General features: G+C 39.1%; 1 protein-coding gene across 3 annotated transcripts in view; it reads left to right on the top strand.

Moving 5' to 3' along the window:
• Nucleotides 1–15,790, top strand: part of lrfn5a (leucine rich repeat and fibronectin type III domain containing 5a) — a 113,503-nt gene that overhangs the window by 22,350 nt on the left and 75,363 nt on the right. Inside the window, exons 1-2 of one of the 3 annotated variants that reach the window (XM_034858401.1) lie at nt 2,605–2,681; nt 3,225–3,335. The exons of 1 other annotated variant lie outside the window; for it this stretch is intronic. The gene's annotated coding sequence lies outside the window, so the exon portion shown is untranslated. Of the gene's footprint in view, nt 1–2,604; nt 2,682–3,224; nt 3,336–15,790 lie in introns of those variants that run through there. One more of the 3 variants, XM_034858399.1, reaches the window with a different exon arrangement.

The raw sequence follows: 15,790 nt of genomic DNA, 5'->3' as shown, positions 1-15,790 counted from the left end.
GGAAATACACTTATTAGCTTTCTTGCCAAGAAGTAGATGCAGTTGTGTAGTCTATGTGATACCCAAGTATACACAGTATACCCACTAAGAAAGCTCCAGGATTTCCATATAACCACTTAAAAAATGCCCAATGACATGCAGCAACATATTTTCCATTATATTTTTGATATATTATGAAATATCGTCTGTGTTTTTCTTCTTTGCATTGGATAAAAAAGGTATTTCCAGTGTGAAGTGGTGCATACAAATTTGTATCCGAATAAAGGAAAGTCGTTGATGCTCAAAACATCCCCAGACCCCCCCACTATGATATGTTCCCCTCACAGAGGGATGTTCGGGGCCAATACATACAGTACAGTATACCCACTACAATTAGACTATTTGTCCTTTAGACTACACCAATGGGTAAATGAGAAGCTAATAGTCACCTCTTGGCTCTAGTTATATCCAAAGATTGTTGTTGTTGTTGTTGTCTCATCTAACTCGTGCCACTTTTTGGCAAATAAACAAGTAAGTGCATTTTACAACATGTTGCAAAATTCCTTTAGCTTGTCATGTGCATATATTAATTTACAGTTAAAGAAAGAATAAAGTCAGTAAAATAATTAGATGAGTGTCCTCCCTTGACAGTCCACACTTCACTACCTTGTACATCCAACAACATGCTTTTTTTCTTTGGCACTTGTGGTTGACCCTATTCACAGAGTACTGTTCCTTTATTACATTGATGTGGCAACTGAAGTTTTGTTCTGCTGGTTGCTCCCAGTAATTGTCAGAAGTTTTACTTTAAAAAAATAAATAATACGCTGTTTAATTGCTTCATGCTTCATTCAAGTATGTCTTCACTCTGCTTCTTTTTCAGAGTGGAAATCTCTCTTATTCTCTCTCTCTCAAATCCTTTACTTCTTGCTCTGCAATAATCAACACTACAATGTCATATGTCTCAATTTTAAAGACATTAAGCACATACATCACACAAAAACACACAAACATATTAGCCTGACCGTTTAAATGCTGTTTGTATTGCTCAATTCAGTTCACAGTGGGCAAGCTGGGAGCAGCTTTACACACATCTCTAAATACCCTCACTGTGTGTGTGTGTGTGTGTGTGTGTGTGTGTGTGTGTGTGTGCGCGTGCCAGCGTGCGTGTGTGTGTCGCAGGAGTGATGCTAATGGGAACATAGCAATGGGTTAACTTTGCCAGTAATCCTCATAATGCTTCATTTGGCTTCTAATGACGTCAATAGACAGGCAGACAAAAAGACAGAGAACAAGAGTAAAGGACAGCTAGATAGTGTAATAGTGCTGCTGTTCTTTTGAGTTGATATCTTTCCTTATATGGAAGTGAGAGAGCATCATAAATACGAGAGACTGAGTGATGCCAATGATAGCCTGAGGACTGACTGTGAAGTAGCTCTGCTGTCATTCATACTTCCAACACACACATATGTGAGTGCACACACGTGTTAACACACTCACAAGCAAGGCAATTTGTTACCTCCCTTGTTAGAATAAATTATTAAATATGCCCCTGCCTGTTAATTTCATCATAATTTGGGTGGAATTCTGATAGAAAACAACACATTGTCTTCCCATAATTGTCTTCCAGATTTCCCATATGAACACACACACACACATACACACACACTCACATACACACATGCATTTGATAGGTCTACTGTAAATCTTGGCATTGAGCCCTGTATCCGTGTTTCTTGACAAAGCAGGGGCCCAACGGATCTCACCATAACATCAGCACACACACAGAGACACATGTACACAAACACGGGGGAAATATGGAAGTGAGGAGGCATAATTGAGATGTTTCAACATGAGACGGAGGGAATCGTTGCACGGTGGCACAAATCCAGACAAACAAACAATATACACTCATTCGCCTAATCTTGAGTCGTGTTGATAAAGAGATGGAAGCTTAACTCTCAGGGGCTTTTAGTGATTATAACCATAGGAAAATGCTTAGTTGATTTTTTTAATAATCACTATTTTTCAGCTTAATTAAAAACATGCAATTGTTCTTACATTTAGAAAATGTCTAGTGCTTTTCTGGCAAGTTATTTCTAATCAGTAAATGTTCTTTCAATCCCCGTATCCTAGGACAAATAAAATATCAAAGGGGCTCATCACTGATTTCACACATTACAGTAAGATCAGTTTATTATCCTGGGAAGTCATTGTCAACCTGTGAAAACAGTTGTTTAAGATCATTGGAGGAGCTTTGTCTGAGAAAACAACCCTGATGATGTAATCATTATCAGCTTTATTTCCTGCCTGCACTACAAATCGGATGTGTGGAGTTTAAAAGATATGACCATTGACAAGTCAGGGAGTTTGTACAGAAAGATTATTATTAGTTGCATTATAGGAATTTCACTGTAAGATCTATCATTTTGTAGCTTAACTTATTTACACATGACTTAAAAGTCAGGCTACTTCAAGCTCTGTTGTTATGATAGTGAACTTTTACTTTTACATCAGTTCATGCAATTATGGATCTGATGTTTGATGTTGCTGGAGTACCCCTTTACGGTCATATTGTTGTCATGTATGTGGTGTATAGATGGAGATTGATGCAAACTCGACTGGAAAAAGAAACAATACACTGCAGTGTATCAACTTTCTGAGCTATATTGATATTAGGATTCAAATTCTGTCTTCTTCCAGTAAGTCGTCTTCCCCAGTGACACAATTGTCTAACCCTAACCACAATGTGAATTGATTTTTTTGCACACACTACTGATTATGCTTTATTTTTCTCAATTCCATTTAATTTACTTTTTTAGAAATACTGTGTATGGCAATTCTACTCTGACATATGCAACCGTACATTTTATAGGAATGAATTACATATACTATTTTATTATAATTAAACTTTTATCACATTGGATAATGTTTTGGTATAGAACGGTTAAAACATAAAACAATAGTTTGTTTTAAAAAGATCTCACAGTTTCTGTCTGTAGCCATTCAATCATATCTTCAGACAAGATTCCGGATTTTGTGCTTAGTGTCAACATTATTTTTTCAATTGCCCATGTTTTTTCTGGTTCTTGCTCTTTACTGTATGTGCATGGCAACTTTGTTATTGTATATATTAGGATCATTTGATTTGGTTTAAGTTTGATTGTTGTTAAAGGTAAACACTTTTTGAGGTCAGAAAAAGTTCACGGTTACGGTTAATAAAAAAAGACAATTATTACTTGCAGGTTTGTGACGGGGGTCAATTTCTGCATGAAATCAGACATGCTTCACACTATCCACCACCCCTTCCTGCATTGTCACTGAAGGTTGGCACCGGACGTACAGTACATCCTGAGGTATGGATTTGTCCAATATAAATGTAATTCCTGACCCATTTTGCATATCCTTACAAACTCATGTTCTATTGGCAATCTCAAATGCACATTAACAACCTGATCATCTCATCTTCTTCCATTATGCTGCCATCAATAGAGGCCAGATTTCACACAACGTGCCAGTTGCCTATGAACGCCAAACTGGACCGAGCATGGGCTGAATAATAACATGTATTTCCTAGCCGTCGCTTCTCGCTGGACTGCAACTGCAGTTGTAAGATCATTTGTCATGTGTCCAAGAAAGGTGTTTGCTGAGTTCAGTGTTCTCGTACAGCATATTTGTGGCTTTCATTCATTCATCCATACTGGGAGCTTTCCAGTGCAACTAAACGTTTACACTATCCTGCCAATTGAGGAGTATGACCACACTTTGTTCAAATTTCTTGCTCTTGGAATTCTTAACAGTAGATTTTTGCTTCCAATTCTACACAGTTGAGGATTTTAAAGTGTATTTATTCCCTAAATAGACTCACATGAGATAAGTGATAAGTTCAAGTGATAAGTGAAAAAACAACAACAACTAGGTAGTAAAATTTAGCCTGGTCGTCCCAGACTCTGGTACATTTCATCTGGACAGAGAGTCTGGCAACTCTCCATGGACAAGGATTAACTTCCTTGAAGGCGGGTACTCTGTTGAAGTTCAAAATGATTGGATCTGCCCAGAGCCACTCTGGATCTACATAACCGATTACAAACGTTTAGTCGTGACGTCAGCTCAGCATCGCTAGCGTTCGCCTTAGCCAACGCCTTCACCACTAACGAGGCAAGCTAGAAAATCAAACTTCTCCCAAACCCCTTGGGGAGGTGGGCCACAACATCATGGCCACCAACAAAACTCACAAAAGATTGTTCTTGCATGGGATTTACTTTCTGGATATTCGGCAGCGTTACCACAACGGACCGATTGGCTTTACAACTCAAAACAACCTCAACATCCTCGTTCTCACCCACTCCCTCTGTTCGTTGATTGGACCGGCAAAGATTTGGCCATAGAAAACCCAAGAATATACCGTAAACCCAGACAGGTCTTGCAGGAAAATAAAAATTGAGCGGAAGTACGTAGGAGAGTGGAGCCAGGTTAATTAAAATATAGAACTTCAAAATGATCAGAGTAAATATCATTTTATCCTCTAAAAGGTAGAAAGTTCTGGTCCCTGGGTGGCCCCGGACCCTTTTTTTTGAGTCATAGTGATTGAGGCCACTACCCACAGATAAGGATGGGATAAATGAAGAGAAAAGAGAGCAATAACATGGTGTGTATGTAAGGTTGACAGGTGTTAGAGTTACCGGGTCATTACCACCAGAATCACCCAGTAATGACACACTGGTAGAAGTGGGAACACACCATTCCCCACTCTTGTTTCCTCTGTGTCTCTCTACCTTTCTTCCTCTCTCCCGATTTGACCTTGCGGCCATCAGTCAGTATGCAGCAGATCCATCACTGGTTGGAAACTGTGTGTGCACCATTGTCTTTGTGTGAAATAAGTAATTAGTTGTATACACTGGCAGTTGAGAGTGAGTGTGTGTGCGTGACTGCTTAAAAGTGTGTGTGTTCAGGTCTGTGCGTGATCAGTCTACAGGAAAGGTGTTGTGACATGGTTGCTCTTTGTGGCATGCTTGGTGGGCAGCAGCTTGTATGCTTGAATGAAGCGGAACACACACCCTTACACACACACACACACACACACACGCACACACAAATACGACCTGTCACTGTTGCATTAGAAGCTTTTAGAACTTCTTAGCAGAAGAATCTCCCCTGGTACTGTGAAAAGACATAAAACCATCAACAAACTCAGACCTGCATACACACACACACACACACACACACACACACACACACACACACACACACACACACACACACTGGAGGACAGAAGTAGATTTGCAGTTGGAAGATCAGGTTTCTGGTTTAAGGATCATGCTGCCTTCGGGCACAGGTTGCCAGAAATCTGTCTTCAGAATTAAAACCTCTCTCATGTATGTTTGCAATTGAAACTTAATTTACTGCATCATAGAGCTGCTACATTAGATGACTCCTACAACTCCTACCTGAAAGCTACTTGTGTTTTTTTACAAAATGTGGTGGGATCCACATGAGATAACAATGGTATGTAACAAGGAGGTTGGAAAAGAGGGTGTGCTTCAGGCTGAACTTGGATTTAAAATGTTTTAGTAGTTCTAACAATATCTTATATTACTGTACAGGACCTCTAGTAAATCTCCATCTTTAATGCTATATTTTTGGCGATTTTGACGATATCCATAGTTAGACTATAACCTTTAAAAATATGTTTTTAAATGTCTGAGTTACCTAATCACTGATACTAATAGTGGGAACAATGTTGAATGAATTATTTAGTTTCTTTAAAATATACAAAAGTATTCAAGTAAAAACAATTCAAAGACATACAAAATACTAATTAAACTAGTGGAGGTAAATTGTACTCATTGAGTAAACGTTCAGTTGTACACCTCTGATGTAATGTAAATTGTGCAGTGTACAAACCAGATGAAATACTAAGCATTGGGCTCTGTTCTGTAACATTTCACACAGCCATGTCCTTGTTGGAAGCAGTCCCGGAGCTGGGCTAGGGCAGTGTCAGGCCAGGTTTTGATAGTCCTCCTACTGGGACACAGTCCTTCTGTGTTGGATGTATGCTGGGATTAGGGTTGGGCGATGTCCCTTAAATTGGCAGTGGACAATGTTTACAGTAAAATGGGGGGGAGGGTAGATGTTGTTTTTTTTTGCTTATACCGTGGGCTAAGAGTTAACATAGAAACAAGGTGACATTTAAATGCCCTCTGTAAATAGACAGTATTACATGCTGCCGCTGGTAGGGGCAGTACATTACAACTTGACCTACTTTTACTTAACTACGGTGCCGTAAAGTGTAGACTCAATCAGATCTTGGTGATCCGCGTAACGACAGTACAGTGGAATGTTTACCTTTAACAGGGTGACAGTAATTACCTAATATGCCATCATTACTGAGATTAAACTACATTCTTGGTTTATTTGCCATGAATAACCCATTCAATAAACAGAAACATAACTCTGCACATAAACAGATGTGAAATTATTAGCTCACACATAAAATAGCCCCCTTGTGAATTAGCCTACTGTTGCTAACGTGCATTCATAATCCACGCACACAGTGGAATCCACAAAGTTGGTCCAATAAGGGGTAAAGGAAAGTGTGATAGCATTTCATTACACCGCTGTGTCCAAGCCGAGGCGCAGATCACGACCTTACCGCATGCTGATGCGTTACTAGTCCAGGTGGGCTGAGCTACTATACTGACAGGGAAAGATGGAGAGATTGTATCACTACACATAGGTTGCATGTAAGGGGGGGCAGTAGCTTCCAATTAAGTGGCAGCACAGTGCAAAGCCCGACGCAAAGGTCTTTGTTAGTTTAAGACTGACACAGTTGTCAATTTCTCGTCCACTAGGATGATATATCGTCCATCAGCACAACCCTAGCTGGGCTTAGGAGTAGTGGGATGTGATCCAACTGGTCCAGGTGAGGGAGAGGCGCAGTTCTGTTTTCTTTCTTGATGTTAGAGTATATATGGTCTAGTGCGTTCTTTCCTCTAGTAGCACAATCTTTATGTTGGAAATAGCTGGAGAGTACAGACTTTCACAAAGCATTTTCTATATTTTTTTAAATATTTATGGCGCTCTCTGTTTAACAGGGTTGATAGCACACTGAATTGATATTCCTAGAGCCTTTGTTCAACAAATTCAACTAATGTGTTTTAAAGGATTTTTAAAGGACTGTTACGTACTATTCCTATGACCTCAAAGAGTTTTTTATTGGAATACCACTTTGTATCTCTGTTATTGTTTCAAAGTACAGTAAATACAGATGCTCCACTACATTTAAGGTATACACATTACCTTCATGCACTCTATTAGTCATCGTTCTGTTATATTTACCGTTACTATAATTGCCACTGCTCATCATGTCATCCCATTACACCCACAGCTATAACTATTGTGAGTAATATTACTATAATTATTATTATTGTAGTTGCTGTGCTGCTCTCTGTTTCTTCTTCTCTCTCTCTCTCTCTCTCTCTCTCTCTCTCTCTCACTCACACCGGTCGAGGCAGATGGCCGCCCACCGAGACCAACGTTCTGTTAGAGATTTATGTATGTTAAAAAGAAGTTTTTCTTTGCCACACCAAATACATAGTCTTGTGGGAATTGTTGGGTCTGTAAATTCTAATGTCTTGTAGACCTACTATTGTAGACCTACTGTACTATCTGCAAAGTGTCATGAGATAACTTTTCTTATGATTTGACACAATAAATAAAATAAAATTTGATTGAAAATAGTAACCAAGTCAAGTGTTATTCACTATAAAGTCAAGATGTAGTTAAAAATACTATGCCGCTATGTTTGTGGCAGATCCATTATCAAGGTGGGAGGTAGGAATAGCTTTTTGTCACTTAATTTAACATGAAGAGAACCTGATTTAGTGGAAATTTGGGGGGAGCAAAATTGTGGTGAGCTGCCAAAGCTTAAACGTTCCCTGCCACACATAACCGTTTTTACTTGCATTTTTTTAAATATGTTAAATAAGTCCCTATGTGTTTCTGTTATTTTGTAAATGTGAAAATGATCTGCTTCTTCCTCTGTCAGCTCCGGCCACTGAAAAGAAATCAGAGGAGAAATCAGGAGAATTACAATAGCTGGTCAGTCTGACGTCATGTTGCCTGAGCTCAATACTATTCATGAGCTTGCCTAGTTGCGCTGGGTGAAGAATGCTGATAGCAAGGCTCTCATTGACTAGCTGTTAGCCAATCAGAGTCAAGCAGCTTAGCTCGTTGAATATTAATGAGAACTGGCACAAATTGAGCTAAGTCTTCCTGCAGGCTTACTATACCATGCTAGAATGGCTTGAAACAAGGTAACAAACTTTTTACCTCGACCGGAAGTCTTGTCACATTTAAATCTCGCGTGGAACGAGTGACTAACCATGTCTCCCATGTGACTAACAAACTGTAAATGTCTTTATTAGTGACAGCTAATTGCATTACATGGTATTCAATTTTTTCCATAATTTTGAACTGTTATATTTTAGAGAGGAGAGATGTTACAACATCTAACAGTTTGCTAGTGAAACATGGTGTGTCTGATAAAGATGCAGCCAAAGATTGTTTATGTGTGTATTTTTCTGTTTGTCTGTGTGTCAGAAAAAGAAATGAAAGTTGTGTGGGTGTGTGCATAAATGTTTCTTCATGTGGGAGAATGCGTGTCAGCAATGAGCGATTGCCTATTTGCCCGTAGAAAAAAAAAGGGCTAGACTGAGGAACCCAGTGTCTGTTTGTGCTCTTGTGCACTTAGCTATTCAGGAAGATAAGAAGTAGCTCCCTCCATGGCTAAAGCATGGAAACACTGTTTCATGTGCCATTTTAGCAGACAGATAGGGGTTTGTTAAATAATCTGCAGATTGACTAAGGTAGACCGGGCTCTCCCTGTTGTGTCTTTCTGAGAAAATGAGAATATGGATGAGCTATAAAGGGCACATGCTTGTGTGAGTTTGCACAAGCTTATTTTTATACGTTCAGACATAATTAAGAGTTCAGAGTAATTGTCAAGTGATTATTTAATAATATGCAATCATGCTGCCAGATTTTCACACAACATAGTTAGGAATTAGCTTTGACTATGATTTTGTGTTTAAGTTGCAGTGGGACTGTGTGTGTGTGTGTGTGTGTGTGTGTGTTTGTATCTTTGTGTGTATGTGTGTGTGTGTGTGTATTTATGTGTGTATGTGTGTTTGTGTACATGCGTGTTTGTCTGTGTGTGCAGCCGTGATAGCCAGTTAAGAAAGTGAAATTAATTTTACAGCGTACTAAGCTCTCTCAAATAGAAGTAGTTCACTTCATTTATTATTCCCATTAAATGTACTCCACGTGCAAGCACACTGTGGAGTTGGGGACTGTGTGTGTGTGTGTGTTTGTGTGTGTGTGAGCGTACATTATGTTGGTGTCTGTGGGCCTTTTTTTTGTTTGTAGCTTTAATATATCATCTCTGGGTTGACATTGCTAAAGACACTGCTCTAATTAATCACACACACATACACAAACACACACACACACACACACACACACACACACACACACACACACACACACACACACACACACACACACACACACACACACACACACACACACACACACACACACACACACACACACACACACACACAATGATCCCAAGCTGCAATTACTCCCCTGTTCTGCCAAAACAATGTCACCTTCTAATGTACTCAGAGGTAAAGATACCTGAACCGTAACCTTGAATTACAGGGTGTGTGTGTGTGTGTGTGTGTGTGTGTGTGTGTGTGTTTGTGCCTGTGCGTGTGTCATTTAGTGGGCCTACTTATTGTTAGTACTGTGAGCAAAAAATCCTTAACATGTGTTAAAAGATAAACAAAGCATAGCCAGTAAAAGTTATTCATAAGCTTTATTTTATTTAACTTAGAGCGCCCTACTTTATGTGAAGTAAGAATGCTTCTGTTGGCATGTTGCATTTGAATGTATAGTATAAAACACTCCATTCTTGCTTGTGCAAGGAGCGCTAGTTTGTGGGTCGTAGAGGGTAGGATTAAATGACCTATATCGTCGTAAGGTTCGGAGGACTTGTTGCCAGGACTAGATTCATTTTAGCCATATTCAACCAGATCTTACAATGTGTCTCAGATTTTACAATGAAAAATGTTTTTGTTTCTCTTTGATCCATCTTGTTGGATTTCTTGCAGACTACATACTCCTGCACACATAATAGTGACTAAACACATCATCCCACTTTTTCTCATCCAAAATAAATGTTCATCATTCATTCACCTTTTATTTTTTCACCTAGTACCAGAGGTGTCAAGTAACAAAGTCCAAATACTCACCAAACTGAGTAGAAATGTTCGGTGTCTATAATTTACATATTTACATTATTTTACAGCAAACTTTTTACTTCTACTTCTTCCATTTTTCACGCAATTATCTGTACCTTCTACTCCTTATATTTTAAAAATAGCCTTGTTACCTCTATTTCAGTTTGGCTTGTTTTCATTTCGGCTTGTCATTGTTCAAAAAAAGAAAAAAAAAATCTATCCAGATAGCTTGCACCATCTGGAGAGGGAATCTGTTGCCCTCACAGATTCCTGCAGCTAAGCTTGGATGTACATTTACATTCCAATAAAGGCTGTTGTTAACATGCCTCTGAAGTTCGACTTTTTGCACCATTACAATACTTCTAGGCAACTAGTCATCATGTCATCCACTCCATGAAACACATGTTAATGCACATTATGACACAATTATGGTTCTTTAATGTATTTGCATTGCACTAAAATGTGTTCATTTTCAATGGACATATATGGGGCTGAAACAGGTGCATCCCAAATTTTTTAACATTTTAATATGACATTAAAGTCATTATGGCCTTTATAAAAATGTTTTTTGGGGAGGTGGGGTAGTGCACTGTAGGCCTCTGTGGCGCAGCCTAAGCTTCTGTTCTTAATGGCATTTTTTCTCCTTACATTACTTTTACACTTTTGAAATCAGTATGTGGTAAGTTAGCGAGAGTGGCTAGGATGGTGGTAGGTAGGCAGAGTCAGACATTGTATGTTTCCAGAGTTGATTATTTATTTGCAGTGGTCTGCAGTCAATGGATAATCAAACAATCAAAACATACAACAATTACATATTCAAAAAAGTAGCAGCGCTAACAACAGGCATGTGATCATAGCAGCACAGCCTCACCTCCCTGTTTTTCTCTAGGAGCACAAATCCTTCCACTTATATAGGGTTGTCAATTCACACCCCTGTGCTTCAGTCCATCTCATCCTAGAGCAGGTTGATCTACTCCATGACATTAATACCTTACAATCTCTTAACCTATGGAACTTTGTTACCAGTTCCCTCCTATCTTACTGACTGCAAAACAGGTCAGGGTTATTCATGCCTTTTTTATATAATAACCAAAAACAACCAAAATAAACATTCCTGAACACAAGAAAACCCTCTACTTGGTTTGGCCCGGTGATGTCATCCATGACCACCCTATTCCTATAAAACAGGAACTACTTAGGCCGGCCCCTCCCCAAACAATTGTCCTGCATGGTGGAACTGAACAAAGGAACAAACAATTGTAAGTATCAATACAGGGAAACTTTAAACCGTGTTTAAACTTGTAATCTAATAAAATGGAACTGAGACTAAGATGACTGTGTGTTTACTTTACTAATGACCTGCATGGGACAAGGGGTGAGAAAACCCACTTCATCACACAGTACTTCAAAAAAAAAGCTTGAATGGATACTTCAGCTTCTACAGAAGTATTTTTTAACCCTTGTGTCTATACTTATACCTGAGAATTTAATGTAAAGACTCTTGACACCTCTGCCTAGTACAGTGTGCGATGCTTGTTTTCTGCTTTTGTTCTGTTTCTGAACTCATTAAATTATCGCCCCTGTCATGTCTCTAGTCAGCTATAGAGATTCCTTTGATACAGCTTCCACTGCATATCAACGGCATTCAGAAATTGAGTTTATTCACTGTTGCATGCTAATGTAAGAAACATTTGATTTGGTTAGAATGATAAGGTAATTAGATTTTGTGGGCAAGTATCAGCTTGACAGGGAAGGACTTCTATTATCACTCTACAGAAAAGAATACTGAGACAGAGTAGGGACGTTTTGTATCACAGAGATGGAAAACAAACTGACACCAATGACATAATGTGTAAGCAAATTTAATGTCCGCTAGACAACGAGATACACGGATAGAGAGGACAGTAGATAGTTACAAGTGGAATGCCTTTTGAACAGAGGCAAAGTCACTGTCACCGTCGCAAGCTTTCAGTGTCCGCCAGGATGACAGCCCGAGACTGAGAGCGAGCGAGAGAGCAAGGTAGAGCAAGTGTAATGTCATCGCAGAAAGTGAGAGAGGTAAAGGCTACGACCTGTGTATAGCTCACAGTGCCTGACACAATGACTGTTAACAATGTAATTACATCACTGTCTGGCAGACAGCCTAGCTCTGCCTAACCCAATATAATACAACCAGCTCGGTCAAAGTAAAGTCGTACAAGAAAAAGACAGAAAAGACACAAGCAGAAATCCCTGTACTGCCTGAACTAATACAGAACTAGACGTCTTGCTCCTCTGTGGGATCCGACAGTGAAGAAAAAAAAAGAATTATTTTTAGGTGAATATTTATATATTTCCAACCCAAAGCTGGGCTACAGAACTAGAAATTATCTTGATAGTAGTTTTTTTTTTTATGTTTTAAATATTAATTTTAGACTGGATACAGAGCTACATAATGCATGTTAAATGTGTGTTGTCTAACGCCACATAGTCAACACAGGATTAACCCACTAGGGAGGCCAGGGGCGAGGATTTGTCGTGGCTTTCCAAGTGACCCCATGTTTTGTAAACACACATTTATTCAGGTTCACCATGTAGATTTTGATGAAGAGCCAACCAGCCAGGTGCACAAAGTAATATCAATTCAGTTCCTGAAGTGAGGCCTTTGGCGTTACAGTTCATGTTGTGCTTTAATGACTATTCATATGTGGTCTTCTGGGCCGCTGAGGGTCTGGAGCCCAATGCTCGTTGCATTTTTTTCCCCATTTGGCTCTCCAGCCCTGATTGTGTCTTATATGAAAACCAAAAGTTTAGTAATTGACACAGCTTTCCCATGTTCTAACCTGGATCTAAACTACTCTTGTATCATGTCATAGATCATTCTCTTTCTCAGGGGTATTTTCTACCTTGTCAGATTCAACATCTGCTGTGGTTTTAATAAAAAAAATAATATATTAAACCGTTAAATCAGAAGAAATCATGTTATTTTCATGTAAAGTAAGTGCGCATTTCACATGCAATTAGTCAAACGGTGATTGTGCAATGTATTACTTTAATGAACCATGCAAAGTTCATATGTGAAAATTCTTAAAAATAAATAGTTTAGACAGTGTGTGTGGGTTATTTTGCTTGCAGTAGCTTGAGTGAAATAAAGGTTGGTTATTATCAATAGAGATGGTTACTAACATCACGGTTACCAGATGGTGGGTGCTACTGATCTTATGCAATACATATATAATAATAATAATAATAATAATAAATTGAATTTGTATAGCGCTTTTCCCGAGCTCAAAGCCGCTTAACAGAGTAGAGACAGTTATAAAAAAAAAAAAACTAAGGATAGGCAGAACAGAAAAGATGGGTCTTCAGACGGGACTGAAAAATGGTGAGGGACTCAGAGATGCGGATCTCATGGGGGAGGGAGTTCCACAGCCTTGGAGCTGCCCTGGAAAAGGCTCGGTCCCCAAAACTGCGGAGCTTTGACTTGGGGACAAAGAGGAGACCGGCTGTTGTGGATCTGAGGGCCCGTGAAGGTTGGTAGGGGGAGAGGAGGACAAAGTGAATATAGGTAGTGTGGGTCTGCATTATTATGTAATTTTAGTGGATGGATTAATGAGTAATCTCTCAGAGAATGTGTCATGCTGAGGTTTATGAGAGGCATGGTGGTCATGAGCTTAAAGGTGGCTCGTACGCAAGATGAACAAATATGGGATCAGGGGAATGCAACTGATGAATATTTGTGTGCACAAAATGGGCATTTAAAGCAGTGTAATGCTGAAGTATTATCCAAGACAATTTGTAGAAGTCTTCAGAAGCTGGTATCTCAAGATTTGTGTGCGATGAAGTTGAAAAGTTAAGACAATAGGAAGAAATCTTTGCCCCATATAGTGTGTCATGTTCACTAGAGGCGCATATGTTGCAACAGCGAGCATGTTAGAACATTTACATAATGCATCTGCATCAGCAATTCTGCATTTTTGGCAACACATTAATCGAAATTACAAAATGCACATACATAGTCATGTTTGTGTTGGTCTGTCAGTGTGTGTGTGTGTCTGTATACCTAATGTATTAATTAACATACTGCTCAAGAGGCAAGGCAAAACATGACCACGGCCAGCTGATAATATGTGCTGTATGCATTGAACCTTGAGAGGTTTTGGTCAAAAATCCTTCCCTTTACTGCATTGTATAGATTAAGTGGTATTTAATAATTATTTCAGAGCATCTTGCATTATGATGCATGGAAAAAAAACAATCTGAGTGGTAACTTTAGAAGTAGATCAGTTTTATGCATTTGTATGATGACTCTTTTAATTCAAACCCGTTGCTACTATAGCCACACTGTTTGTGTTTTCCCCCATAGGCTTGCAGTTGATATTGCACAACTAAACATATGAGTTATACATGGATGTTAATTAATTCCGAGGCTACCCACTCAGGCTGAACAGACCACTGATTTAACACCATATAGGAGTGGAAACAAATTTGACCTTAAAGCCGAACTTCCATAAGCTGTTCCTACATATTCAGCTCCAGTACGTAAACATAAACAAGTTGGTCTCCTCCTTACATAAATGTTCACAAATCTCAATCCAATTTCTTTCCGAGATGATTATGACTAAATGAGCTAATTCTGGGGTGTATTTTTCCCTCTAAGTATTCTGATGTGTATCCAGACGTTGGCTTAACAGGCGAGATGCAAATGTGTGTGGAAAAGCAGTCAGAAGCACTCTAACTGCTAATGAGACTTGTGAGTATTGATACACATCTCAAATGTTTGCAATGGATTTTGGCTGTAACGTTAGGCATTTTCCAATGCTCCATGTTTAGAAAACATGTTCCAACTAATGCCCAATAAATCACAGATTTGGTTGGGCTGCTTATGAATCAAATAATTGAGTTGAGATGGAAGCAATGAGTCAATATGTGAGAAATGTGTTTGTTTCTTGCTAGTTTTTGCTGTTGTTTTTTATGATCTTTTGATTATTGTTATCAGATATAGATTAACCTGGGAAAAAATGTGTTAGTTACTTAGTGAATAAATGGTAGGGTTGGGTACTTTTTTAGTTTCCAACCAAACTACTTGGTTACTACCGAGGACCGATTCCCTTTAAATCAAATGGTGCCAAATTGGGTTCTGTCTCTCTGCCATGTTGACAAAGAGCGGGGCTAAGCTCTGACACACACACACACACACACACACACACAAACACAAACACAAACACAAACACACACACACACACACACAAACACACACACAAACACAGGCACAGCTGTGGTGCGGACAGAGCGAAACATCGTTGACTTTGTTCTTTGTTAAAGTCACAGTGAGTCACGGCAATGGCCGGTAAAGCAGTTGCAAGTGTGGTTACACTTTTTCAAAACTCCCCGCAGACAGCGTAGCCTATATAATGGCGAGGCAACAGCGTCCCCTGCAAAGTTGCTGAACACTTACCGTCAAATGAATGTAAAAGACCTTACATTATTTTGCAGAAAATTTCATTTTTTAAATACAGATATTTCCT

This window comes from Etheostoma cragini, chromosome 20 (assembly GCF_013103735.1).
Source record: "Etheostoma cragini isolate CJK2018 chromosome 20, CSU_Ecrag_1.0, whole genome shotgun sequence".
Taxonomy (NCBI): domain Eukaryota; kingdom Metazoa; phylum Chordata; class Actinopteri; order Perciformes; family Percidae; genus Etheostoma; species Etheostoma cragini.
Note: the sequence above shows the minus strand (reverse complement) of the source record. Positions and strands in the feature narration are given on the sequence as shown.